Below are 12,929 nucleotides of genomic sequence, written 5' to 3' on the forward strand. Positions count from 1 at the left end.
CATTAATGTACCAGATCCAGTAATAAGCTGAGGATGACCTGAGGCAGAAAATCGAAAACATCCTGAAAGGATTTTCATGCAGCGCTGAGCTCAGGAATAAAGTAAAAAATGAACTTAACTGTATCAGAAAAGAAAGAGCAAGAGAGGCAGAAAGAGAAGCACACAGGCCAAGAGCAATGCAAAAAAAGAGAGCAATGTGAGGCTTAGGTGCTGAGATCAGGGCAGGAAAGCAGCCTCCAGAGCACAGCAATGATTGAATGCCGGTATCTGTCAAGGGAAAATTTGATCAGGTGTTTCGATCCTGATCACCATGCGCTGACCTTGGCCAGAAGGTGAATGCATGAGAAATATACTGGGTTTAGCATTGTCTCTGAAAATCTTCCTAACCCTGGCTCACCTCCTTCCCAGGTGTGTAGTGGCACACTGGTTATATTACCGATTTTTATTCATTTATGTCATGCCAAGGGCAGCGTTTATTTTGCATCCTTAATTACCTTTGAACTGCTGAACTATTTTTATTTAGAAGCCAGGTATGAGTCCACCACATTCTTGTGGATCTGGAGTCAGGTGGTGGCCTCGAAATTTGTTTGCATTGTTGTGTCTTATCTGAAGAAATTCATACCAAATCCATGTGTGTGGGTCACAGAGTGTGCAACATTCATTCTAGGCTCTCTGTGCATATGGACACTGGACACATGCATTCATTTGCACAAAATTATTGTTGGCAGCTGAAGGCAACTTCTTCACCAGTTAAAAGGGACCAGGCATACCTGGTCTGTTGCTATTGATTGTGACATGATGATTGTTGGTAAGATATGCTTTCCCCCTCCCACCGCGTTGCTCCTGATAGAACATAGAACACTACAGCACAGTACAGACCCTTCGGCCCACAATGTTGTGCCAACATTTTATCCTGCTCTAAGATCTATCTTACCCTTCCCTCCCACATAGCCCCCTATTTTTCTATCATTCATGTGTCTATCTAAGAGTCTCTTAAATGTCCCTAATGTATCTGCCCCCACAACCTCTGCAGGCAGTGCATTCCATGCACCCACCACTCTCTGTGTAAAAAATTTACCCGACATCCCCCTTATACCTTCATCCAATCACCTTAAAATTATGTCCCCTCGTGTTAGCCATGTTGATTGGACCTCACAATTTCTTCTTTGACAGTCCCCTACACAAGTCCAATCACATCCAGATTCATTAGCTAACCTGAAGTTACAATGGTAGAATATGAACTTGTGTCTCTGGATAATTGGTCCAGGTCTTTGGATTATATTGGTTGAACACCTCACCTCCCTATGACTGAGCCCCCAACCCCACGATCCACAGGCTACTTGATTTTATTTGCTGAATGCACAATAATAAACCAAAGGCTTTTGTGCCCATTGCGTGTTTATGCATCTGACACCTTGAGCCTTGTGTGATAGAAGTTTGCAGTTGGATGCTGCAAATGAAACAAACATAGGCCAGCAGGTCCCCTTCTCCAAAGAGGACATCAGTGAACTAGATAGGGTCTGTAACCATCCTGTAGCTTCATGGTCACCATCACAAGTTCGAGGTCTTTAATTCCAGATTACTTAATTAGCCTGAGGTTACAATGGTAAAGTCAAAGTGGAGTTTATTGTCACAGGCACAAGTACATGTGTGCACAGGTGCAATGAAGAACTTACTTGCAGCAGCATCACAGGCACACAGCATCATATAAGCAGCATTCACAAGAAAAACATAAATTAAACATAAATTATACACAATTTTTTCCAGAAAGAACACAATTAGAACAAAAAAAGTAAAGTCCACTTTAGTGCAAAGTGATGAAAGTGGTCATAGTCTTTCTAAACTGTAGTGATTAGGGTTGTGGAATATGAACTTGTGTTTTTGGATCATTGGTCCAGGACTTTGGATTACTAATCCAGGAAAAGAACTGCCATGTTACAATATTCTCTACTATGTTAGTAGTTACCCTAAGCTAAGGGATGCTCAGTTCAAGTCCCATGAGAGCAGTTTGAAGATGTAAATTCTACATTCTGTTCCCCACACACTGGGTTATCCACACATTCACAAGAAAACAACAAAGTACATTATCTGGAATGGCAAACCTGTTAACTGAGGGCTATATCTATCTTCATGGGAAAAAGCAAAACATCTGTGAAACTAATTCAGGGCAATTTAATAAGTGTAATTTAAGCTAAAAAAATGGTGATAGAAAGAAATAATGGACTTAGGATATTGGAAAACAGGACCCAATAGTGTTCATCAGGGCATTAAAAGAAGCATATAAAAGCATTAATGATAATTTTTTAGAGCCCTTTAAGTTCAAGGCCTCTCCTTTAGGGATTATAAAATTGTGACTCTCACTTCATTAATGAAGAAAGAAGGAAGGGAGGAAAATCAGGAAAGTGCATAACTTCCTGGAATCTGTTATTAGTTTGTATAGAAAAGCATTGTGGTAACGTTTGTGGACTGATAGCCAGAAGCCTGTTGAATATTCTGGGGAACAAAGGCCAGGTTTGACACCGCTGCTGCTATCTTTTTATTTCAGATTGTTAAATTAATTGAATTTAAATTCTTCAGGCACTGTGGCGGGATTTGATCTCACATTCGTGGATCTTTTGGTTTCAGCTTGTGGAATACTAATTCAGAATCAGAATCAGGTCGTGAAATTTGTTGTGTTGCGGCAGCAGTACAGTGCAAGACATAAAAATGACTAGAAGTTACAAAAATAAAGAAATAGTGCAAAAGAAGAATAACGAGGTAGTGTTCATGGATTGTTCAGAAATCTGATGGAGGTGGGAAGAAGCTGTTCCTGAAAGATTGAGTGTGGGTAGATGGCGGGGAGGGTTGTGCCCGTGATGGAGCTGGCTGAGTCTACAACCCTCTGCAGACTCTTTTGATCCTGTGCATTGGAGCCTCCATACCAGGCAGTGATGCATCCAGTCAGAATGCTCTCTACTGTACATCTGTAGAAAATTGCAAGAGTCTTTGATGACATACCAAATCTCATCAAACTCCCAATGAAGCAGAGCTGCTGGCGTGCCTTCTTCATGATTGCATCAGTGTGTTGGGCCCAAACTAGATCCTCTGAGATGCTGACGCCCAGGAACTTGAAGCTGCTCACCCTTTCCACCACTGACCCCTCAATGAAGACTGGTGTGTGTTCTCCTGACTTCCCCTTCCTGAAGTCCACAATCAATTCCCTGGTCTTGCTGACGTTGAGTGTGAGGTTGTTGTTGCGACATCATTCAACCAGCCGATCTATCTCACTCCTGTACACCTCCTCAACGCCAAATAACAGTGGTGTTATTGGCAAATTTATAGATGGTGTTTGAGCTGTGCCTAGCTATACAGTCATGAGTGTAGAGAGATTAGAGCAGTGGGCTAAACACACATCCTTGAGGTGCGCCTGTGTTGATTGTTAGTGAGGAGGAGATGTTGTTACTGATCCTCACTGACTGTGGTCTCCTGATAAGGAAGTCGAGGATCCAGTTGCAGAGGGAGGTACAGAGGCCCAGGTTTTGGAGCTTTACTACTGTCCCACCTTGCATGATAGAACTGGTGACTGGAGGGGTTGAGGTGGTGAGAGGGACAAAGGTAGAGATTGGTGAGGTAATGATTGGTTGGGTGGTGGTGATTGGCTGGAGTGGTAGGTATCGATGTTGATTGGTGGGACGGGATACTGATTAGATGGGTGAAGCAGTGATTGGAGCGGGGTGGTGATGAGAGATGATTTGTGGGGAGGTGGTGACTGAAGGAGGTGTGTGAAGGAGATGAAGAGGTGAGGAGAATCAAGAATGGCCTAGGAAGGAAAGCTTATTGAACTGCTACCCTAAGACTGCAGCTTAACTGTTCTACCTGCCACCCAGAGCCAGGTTTGGAGAACATGTTGTCAAGCCAAAGTCTTTGAATGTCTACAAGGGTGTCAAGTTTCATGGGGTCAGAGAGTGAAAGAAGAAAAAAAAATTCTTGGGCCTTTTCATGCAGCCAATTGAAGTGTGTGAGAATGAGCACAGTGGAAGGCAGAAGTTCAGGAAGAGTGGAGCAAATATTGGTCAGTGGCTTGTGAAGTCTCCCCTATTGGTTGAGACAGTAACTATTGCCACACTAAGCCACAGTAGGGGGCAGGCACGGTATTCTGGCAGTTAGTGTAACACTATTACAGCGCTAGCAACCTGGGTTCAATTCCACTGCTGTCTGTAAGGAGCTTGTATGTTCTTCCTGTGTCTGTGTGGGTTTCCCCCGGGTGCTCCGGTTTCCTCCCACATTCCAAAGATGCACGGGTTAGGAAGATGCGGGCATGCTGTGTTGGTGCCAGAAACGTGGCGACACTGGAGAACTGCCCCCAGAATATTCTACGCAAAAGATGTATTTCACTATGTGTTTCGATGTACATGTGACTAATAAAGATATCTTATCTTATCAAATTGCCCTCAGTGAGTGGATCCTATCCAGAATCAGCAAGAGAGAGGACACTGTTCCACAAGAATAAAAGAATACAGAGTAGATCACCTGGACCCTCAAGCCTGCCCCACCACTCAGTATTTTCATGACTGATCTAGCCCAGGCCTCAAATCCTCCTCTGTGCCAGAACCCCACAGCCCTCAATCACTCCCCCCCCCCTCCCAAGTCTTTGAAAAATATATCTACTTCCCTTTTAAATACTTATAATGAGCTTGCCTACACACTCCAGAGGTTCACCACTCTCTGCGAGAAGAAATTTCTACCTATCTCAGTTTTAAATGACTGGTCCCTTATCTTCAAAGTTTGTCCACTCGTTCAAGATTCTCCCACTAGTGTAAACATCCTGACATTTACCCTGTCATGCCTTCTCAGGATTTTATATGTTTCTTCTAAACTCTAAAGATTCTTTCTGGCCAGGACCAGGGCCCTGATATGGAAGTCAGGTTGAGGCCAGAATTGGGTGTGATATTCTTGTGTGAATGTGTATCATCTTAAACTCACAAGAATGACTGCTGAACTGAGCTTATGGTATCTGTGGACCTGGTCCCAACACAGTTTGGGGAAAAAAGTCAGAAAAATTGAGTATAAAAACCCATTGGGGTTGGAAAAGGTTTCCCAGTTCAGGCTGAATGTATTCCTACTGATATTACTACATAACTCCACATGTATGATCGCCTGGCCAATACTTTTTATGATTAATAGGAAAAGTATACAGGAATTTTAATATTAAAGTACATTCAGTTTTTTAATACCCCTATGGTTTTTTTATGGAATTTGCTCACAGCAGTGCCGTGGAGATCAATCCGATATCCAGAGCAATCCTGGTGTATTGGTGACCCCAGCGGAGTCAGAGCTGGACTTAGCAATGTATACTGGCCAACTCAAGCAGAAGGGATGCCAAACTGTAAACAGAACAGAGAAAGGGAAATAGTTAAAAGCCGCCTGCGTGAAGCAATCAAATGACCTTTCTGTTCTTTACTGACTTGCCCTGTTTATATAGGCTGTTGACTGCAGTGGGGGAGGGACAGAGAGAGAGGGAGGCAGACAGAGAAAGAGTGAAAGAGACAAAGAATTTTGTGCTTGTTCAAAAGTCAACATTTGCTCTTTGATAATCCATTGGGCCTACTTTAGTATTCAGCACACACAGCACATCATGCATTGGAATGAGGATCTGCAGAACTAAGATTTGCCTACAGCGCTGTGCATCATGTTGATTGCAGCAACCATCAGGGCCTCTCCATAGCAACGCAGCAGTTGCTAAGATACCACATTACTGGAAGAACTGGATAAATGCCCAGCAGTTTCTGTCACTGTCAATATCTTAAACTGGATTATAAATGATTTGGCGTATTCTGTAGCAGTGGGCCATTTAAAGGGGTTCTGGGGATGTTAGTCAAAGGGACTGAGGGGTTTGGTGGATGTTTCCTCTTAGATTTTCCTCTAAATCATTTTCGTCAACCCAGTATTATTTCTTGGGGGTTCGTGTGCATGAGTGTGATGTTTTGAGTTTTGTGAGGGGGTGGGGTGTCCTGACAGTGCAACTTGCTGACATCTTGATTTTGATGGGCCTTGCTTTTGAGCTCCATTTGACTTTTCATTCTTTCTCCACCAAGATATCCTTGATAGAGCCTATTGATTTAATCTGCCCCATTTCAAGGACATCAGTGAAGGTTGGTTCACCACCAGCCCGGTGGTGTACTAGTTAACTGGTAGAGAACAAACTACAATCTGGCAGTTCTTGGTTAAAAGGGAAATTGAACCTTTCTGAATTGCCTTCATTTATCAAGTATGTATCTGTACATTAAAGGGCTGTCTCTCAGTATCCCACCTTCCTCTGCTCCATTTGGGTTGCTGGCTCTCTGGGATTGCCTCAGTGTCTCGAGGAGCTGATAATTAATCCCCAACCCACACCAGGAGCAAACCCGGAGGGAAGATTGCAGCTGACTCGTAAAAGAATTGCTTTTATTCATTTTCTTTGAAAACATTTGCTTATTAGTTTTAGCAATATGAGAGATGAAGAAGAATAGCAAGACTGACAATCAAGAATCACCTAACTAGATCACCAAGAAGCTGTTAGCACTTTGGTTGTCCAGAGGAAAGGATGGATGTGTAAGCAACCAGTGGTGGGTGTGAGGGTAGGTTGGTCGGGGGCAAAAGATCATGTGAAGAAACCTCCAGGAATACAAGTTGGCAACCTTCCGTTGAACCTTAAGTGTCCTGTTTACCATCACCCAGCCTGCGAGCTGTCACTGTAGGATCTGCTGGCAGGCCAAAGTGTTTTCTTCTTGGAAGGACAAGTGGGGAAGTATTGACATAGTGATGTTTTTTCAGGGGAGGGGGAAGGTTCTGGCTGCCCAGAAATTCCTGGATGGGCCTGGATAGAGAACAGCAAAATAATAAATACTAATAATACCTTTGAACACTGAATCACTCTTGCATTAGTTCAGTTTCAGTAGGCATCAGTCCATTCCAGTGAAGCCAAAGGCCAAGGGTTTCAGATGCAGTCCTGAGACTTAAGTGCATCCAAACACCTCCACTTCCAACCATGCAGCACTCCCCCAGTACTGCACCAAGAGTGGTACTGAGGGAGTGCTTCATGGTAAAGCACAGACGTTTGGATGAGCTGTTAAACTGAGACTCTGTCTTTCCTCAGGTGGATGTTAAAGTTCCCACAGTACCATCTTGAAGAAAAACAAAGCAATTCTTCCCAAAGTCACAATCAGTATTTACTGCTCAAACAGCACTGAAAACTGAACAATCTGATCTATATGTTAATGGGAACACGTTGAGAATTAACTGTTTGTTGTTAATATTATGTTACAACACTACTGCACGCTACATTGGCTGTCAGGCATTTCAGGATGCCCTGAGGTTGTGAAATGGTATTTAAATGAACGTCTTCCTTTTCTTGTCACTAAACAGTATCTGTTGGAGATGTCAGTGGTAACAATGCAGACAGTTCTCACCCTGCACTTGTGTACACAGGTGCACAGCAAATTTCTTCTACCCACTCAGCAGTGATTTGGACCAAATTAGCATTTTCAGTCAGACGAACTAGGAGAGTAGCAAGTGTGAGAAAAAGAGATTACAAATGAGTACAGTAAAGCATGGTTTGTGGCCGAGACTTAAGTGTGTAACCAAGGCCGACACTCCCAGTGTGGTACTGAGGGAATTGTAGGCCTTCTGATGAACTGTTGAACTGAGGCACTGTCCATCTGACCCAAGTAAGGGACTTTCATCTTGTGTCTCACTTGTGCTATCTCTGAGTGTTTGAGACGGCAATGATAAGGACATCATTGTTTTGCACATTCTCTGTGCTTCTCCTGACTTCAGGGCTCTTGGTGCCAATTCAGAGTGTCCATAGTAAACACTCCTGTCCTCAGCACCGACAGTGCACAGTCCAAATTAGGTAATCAGAATGCTACTGCAGTATTATTGATCTGTTTACAGATGAAATGCATGTGGAAGAGGGAAAGGAGTTCAGTTGAGATGCATTGATTTCAATGGTTTTATGTTGGAACTGGCTATTGCTTCTCAGGCCATGTGGAGGTGTACAGTAATGGGCAGAGAAACTGATCTGTAAAGGGTCTCCTGTCATCCAACTACACAGTGAGGGCAAGTGTTCAGGAAGATGTACCAGCAGCAGTCAGCAACTCCCATGCCAGCAACATCAGTGAACAAGGCAGAGAGAGAGAGAGAGCCAAGGAAAAGTGGTGAAGAAGAAAATAAACTGTACGATACCACTTCTCAAAGTGATCACTTTTCTAACTGCAGGTTGGAGGGAGTACGTACTCTTGCTCTACTGGAAGGGTGTGCAGGTTGAGTGCTTTGGCCTTCCAGTTGAACAGAACTGCATACTTGGAATAAGCTACAAACAGATCCATTAAATATTGATAAATAAGATGTTTATTGTAAAAATAGGTCCACATGACATGACTCAGCATAAAATAGAAATCTCCTCCAATATCATTTTGCAACAAATGGGATCTTCCTGGTTGCTTCCTGTGCCTCATTTTGGGATACGGTACTTTGGGAGCTCCGGATGCCCACTTTCTTGCCTTGGTGCTTGCTCTGCACGTGAGACAGAGTCTGTTTAACTGCAGAAAGCATTACAATCCAGACTATCCTTTCCACATCTGGCACGCATAACAGGTACATTTATTTGTAAGTCACTTGGTAGGGATGTGGATTGAGTTAGTGTTCTCAGTTCTCCGTCTGTGTCAATACCAGTCGCCACATGACCAGTGAGTGGAGAATTGGAAGGTTCGCTACACGTAAGAGGCAAATGTAGGAGAATTGAATTCATCCTTGACAAATGGGTCTTGATGCAGCATGACAGGATGGGGCAGGAAGAGGTGAAGATCTCTATCTGCTTGGTGCAACAGTCTGGTGGATACAAGCTAAATGTTTTGTCCGTGTTTAGTAATCTCAAGCAGCTGAGTAGAAATGGTAAAATGGTATAGAGATAGGAACACGCAGTTAAGGCTGGGCGTGAGGCATAATGTTAGGATAGAGTAGGAAGAGTATCTTGTAATGTAATAACTTGACCTGGGAGTGCTTAAATCTGTTCCCGTTGCCCCATATGGAAAGATCCCATTGATCTGCACTTATACACTTCACCCATGGATCCTCTCACACTAAATTTCTGCATAAAATCTTTCTGACGTTCAAAATTTTTCAAAATATTAATCCATACTCACATCTCTGCTACAAAAGACTTTGGTTCTATTTGCAGCACAGTTTCAGGGTGTTCAAGTCAATAGTGTGGATAATGAGCTGATTGTTGAGTTCAGGAAGGGGAAGGAGGGCGAACATGTGCCAGTCTACACTGGGGGATCAGCAGTGGAGAGAGTCAGCAGCTTTAAATTTCTGGGCATTAACATACTGGATGACCTGTTCCTGGGCCCAGCACATAGATGCAATCATAAGGAAAGTGAGCCAATGTCTTTACTTTATTAGGAGATTAAGGAGATTCAGCTTGTCACTGAACATGCTAACAAACTTCTACACATGTACTGTTGAAAGTATCTTGACTGGTTGCATTATGGTCTGCTACGGCAATTCGAATGCATAGGAATGTAAGAAGCTGCAGAGAGTAGTGGGCTCTGCCCAATACATAATGGGCGTATCCCTCCCCACCATTGGTAGTATCAATGGGAGGCACTGCCTCAAGAAGGCAACATCCATCAAAGATCCCCACCATCCGGGCCATCCCATCTTTTCACAGCTACCATCAGGCAGGAGGTACAGAAGCCTGAAGTCCCACACCACCGGGTTCAAAAACAACTACTTCGCTTCAACCATTTGGTTCTTGAACCAACTGGCAAAACCCTAATCACTGCAGTTTAGCTATACTATGACCACTTTATAAATCTGTTTTCTTGTAAAAATTGTGAATAATTTATGTTTTTCTTGTGAATGCTGCCTATATGATGCTATGTGCCTGCTGCAAGTTTTTCATTGCACCTGTGCACACCTGTACTTGTGCATATGACAATAAACTTGACTTTGACTTTGGCTAATGTTATGTTATATAATTTTTGTTGATGCCCATTACAATACAACTTTGCCCATCACTTAAATCTAAATCAAAAATGTTGGTAGAGGCTTATGAGTGGTGACTGCTTTTAGGGAGGAGAAGCATAAAAACAATGCACTACAGTTAAAAAACTGAACAATGCCAAAAACATCTGACAGGACAGACTGCAATTGTGAAGATGGAAAGTCAGGGATAGTGTTTATAGTTGGTGATATTCCACTCAGAAGAAACCTCCTTGACTTGAAGCATCAATTTTCTCCTTCCTTCTCCACAGAGGTTGTTAGTCCTGCTGCATTTTCATTTTAGCGTCAGAAAAACAAAAGGAGGCCATTCAGCCTATCGTGTCAATCCTGACTCAATGAGAGACATCTCAGATTAGTTCCATGCCTCTGCTGTTTACCTCTAGCACTTTAGTTTATTTCCCCTTTAGATATTTATCTGATTTTTTTTTAATTACTCTTGAATTACTATTTAAGGTATTGCATTTCAGATCATAACAGTTCATTTCTCATCAATTCCCCTCAGGTTCAGTTACTAGGAAGTTGGGATCTTTATCCTTTCATTATCAGACCGCATGCCAGTAGAAACAGTTTTTCTTTACTTACTTTATCAAAGTCCTAATGAACTCTTTCATTAAACTCCTTAACTGCTCTACTGAGAATAACCCTGGATTATCTGGTCTATCCACATTCCTATCTCAAGATTTTCAGTTTTTATTTCAGATTTCCACCATCTACAATATTTCAATTTTTGCAATGAATTAAATTCTCTTTAATGTTGAATAAATGTCAATGTTTCCATTCAGTAATTATTCCAATCAGGAGCTGTATTTGAGTTGGAAGCTTGCTCAAGACATCAAATGTATACAAGGGGAGAGGGGATTATTTTGGCTGAAAAGTCTAAATGGATGAAGTACTCATATAACTAGTCTGTTTGAAAGTCTGAACTTCTCATAAGTTGAACTTGATGGAGGGGGGAGGGAATTTGTATTTGGTTTCTAGTGCTGAAAGACCTATAACCCTTATGTATGTTTAATGTATTCACATGTGCAAGATGTGCCTCAAGGTGCCTCACAGCACGAGTGACCTTGGTTCAGTCCTGACCTTGGGTGCTGTCTGTGTGGAGATTGCACATTCTCCTTGTAACCCCTTGGGTTTCCTCTGAGCGCTCTGGTTTCTTCCCACATCCCAAAGACATGCAGATTGGTAGGTTAATTGGCCACTGCAAATTGTGTTGAATGGTAGAATCTGAAGGGAGTTGATGGGAAAGTGGGACAATAAAATGGGATTAATGTTGATGTGGACTTGATGGGCCAAATTGCCTGTTTTCTTGCTCTGTGACACTATGACTGTGAATTTCTCTTCCTTTACTATAGATTCATTACTCAAGCGCTCTTTGCACTCATCTCCACTGAAGGATGTCACAGGTACTGGAAGAGAGGGCACTGGAGGTTCTGGTGGGAGAGGTCCAGAGGAGGAGAGATATAACTGCAGGGAAGACACATGCCAACTTGTTCTCCTTATCCTCTTGCTCCAGCAGAAGCTTTAAGTATTGCTTAACATTGACAAAAATGACGTGTTTGCTCTCTGACAGCTGGTCAGTGTTTGGAGCGGGATTTAAGCCAAATGCTGGCAACCAAAAATCTGTGTACCTATTGGATGAGTATGGAAGGCATTTAATCAACCCTTTAAAGAGCCTCCAGACGTCTATTTGCTGCTTTGATTCCTTTACCAAGAGGACATCCTGAAGGCAAAACTGGTGTTATCTCTTAAGCCCTGTTTTGGCCATCTTGCATATTCATCAGCGTCTGAAATTTTCACTGACGTCACCCACATGTTCTTCCTCTGCAGGTTGTGAGCTGAAATGTTTCTCTGCAAATCATTTGTTTGATAATCTTCACCTAATCCGCTTCATCCTAAATATGGTTCAGTTTAAGGGAACACGTGTAAAGGATTTTGGCAACAAGCCATGGGAGTGGAAATAATGGTGCTGTTTTACCAAGGAGCTGGCACAACCATGGTGGCTGGCTGGTTTCCTTCTGTGCTGTACTATCCTCTAATTCAAAGGCTGGTGAACTCTGCTTAAAGTTTCGTCTGTTAATGGCTACCTCTGAGGGCAGAACCTTTCAAGCTATACCACAACATTGGGATATGGGAGATGGAAAGGAACACAAGAGGAAAAATATCAAGAGAAGAAGATTAATTTAACTTTGCACTTCAGTATTAGTAGCAATGGTCCAAGGTGCTCTGAGCAGGTAGTAGGGAGAACGTGGGATGGAACCCTGATTCCACAAAACCAGTCACAAAGGAGGTTTGGTGAAGTGGAAATGAAGCAGATAAACTACAAGACTAAGGTTGCTGATTCACAAGGAGGACGCAAACACTTCAAAAATTAAAGTTTCAAGTAGAACTTTGGAGAAAAACCATTAAAAAATGATGTGTTTCTGTCATTTCTTTTTAATGCTTTGGTAAACTGTATGTTGGCCCTTATTGAAAGAGGATTTGAACAGAAGAGAGGAGACGGACTGCTCAATTATACAGAGCCTTAGTGAGACTGCATCTAAAATATGCAAGTCTGGTCTTCCTATCTAAGGAAGGATATATTTGCGATAAAGGGAGTGCAAAGAATGTTCATGGATTTGTCATATGATGAAAAATTAACAGGACTGGGACAATTATTTCTTAACTTTAGAAGAAGAAGAGCTGATCTTATTGAAATATACAAAATTCACGCAGGGCTTGATGGGATGGATGCAAAGTTAATGCTTTCTCTGTCTGGGGTATTTTGAAACACGGGTCACAGTCTCAAAATAAGAGGTTGGCCACTCAGTACAGAGATTTCTTGACCCAGAGGTTAGTGATGCTTCAGAATTCTTTACCTAAGAGGGCTTTGTAGATCTTTATAGGTTATACAGTCACTGAGTATATTT

The 12,929-nt window shown here is 42.5% G+C and overlaps 1 long non-coding RNA gene across 1 annotated transcript in view; it reads left to right on the top strand.

Moving 5' to 3' along the window:
* The window catches only part of LOC127581792 (uncharacterized), a 64,111-nt gene extending 51,692 nt beyond the window's left edge, over positions 1-12,419 (top strand). Inside the window, exon 3 of the long non-coding RNA XR_007958012.1 lies at positions 11,376-12,419. This is a non-coding gene — a long non-coding RNA (uncharacterized LOC127581792). The remainder of the gene's footprint in view (positions 1-11,375) is intronic.
* The last annotated feature ends 510 nt before the right edge of the window (positions 12,420-12,929 follow it).

The sequence above is a fragment of the Pristis pectinata genome, chromosome 22, assembly GCF_009764475.1.
Source record: "Pristis pectinata isolate sPriPec2 chromosome 22, sPriPec2.1.pri, whole genome shotgun sequence".
Classification (NCBI taxonomy): Eukaryota; Metazoa; Chordata; class Chondrichthyes; order Rhinopristiformes; family Pristidae; genus Pristis; species Pristis pectinata.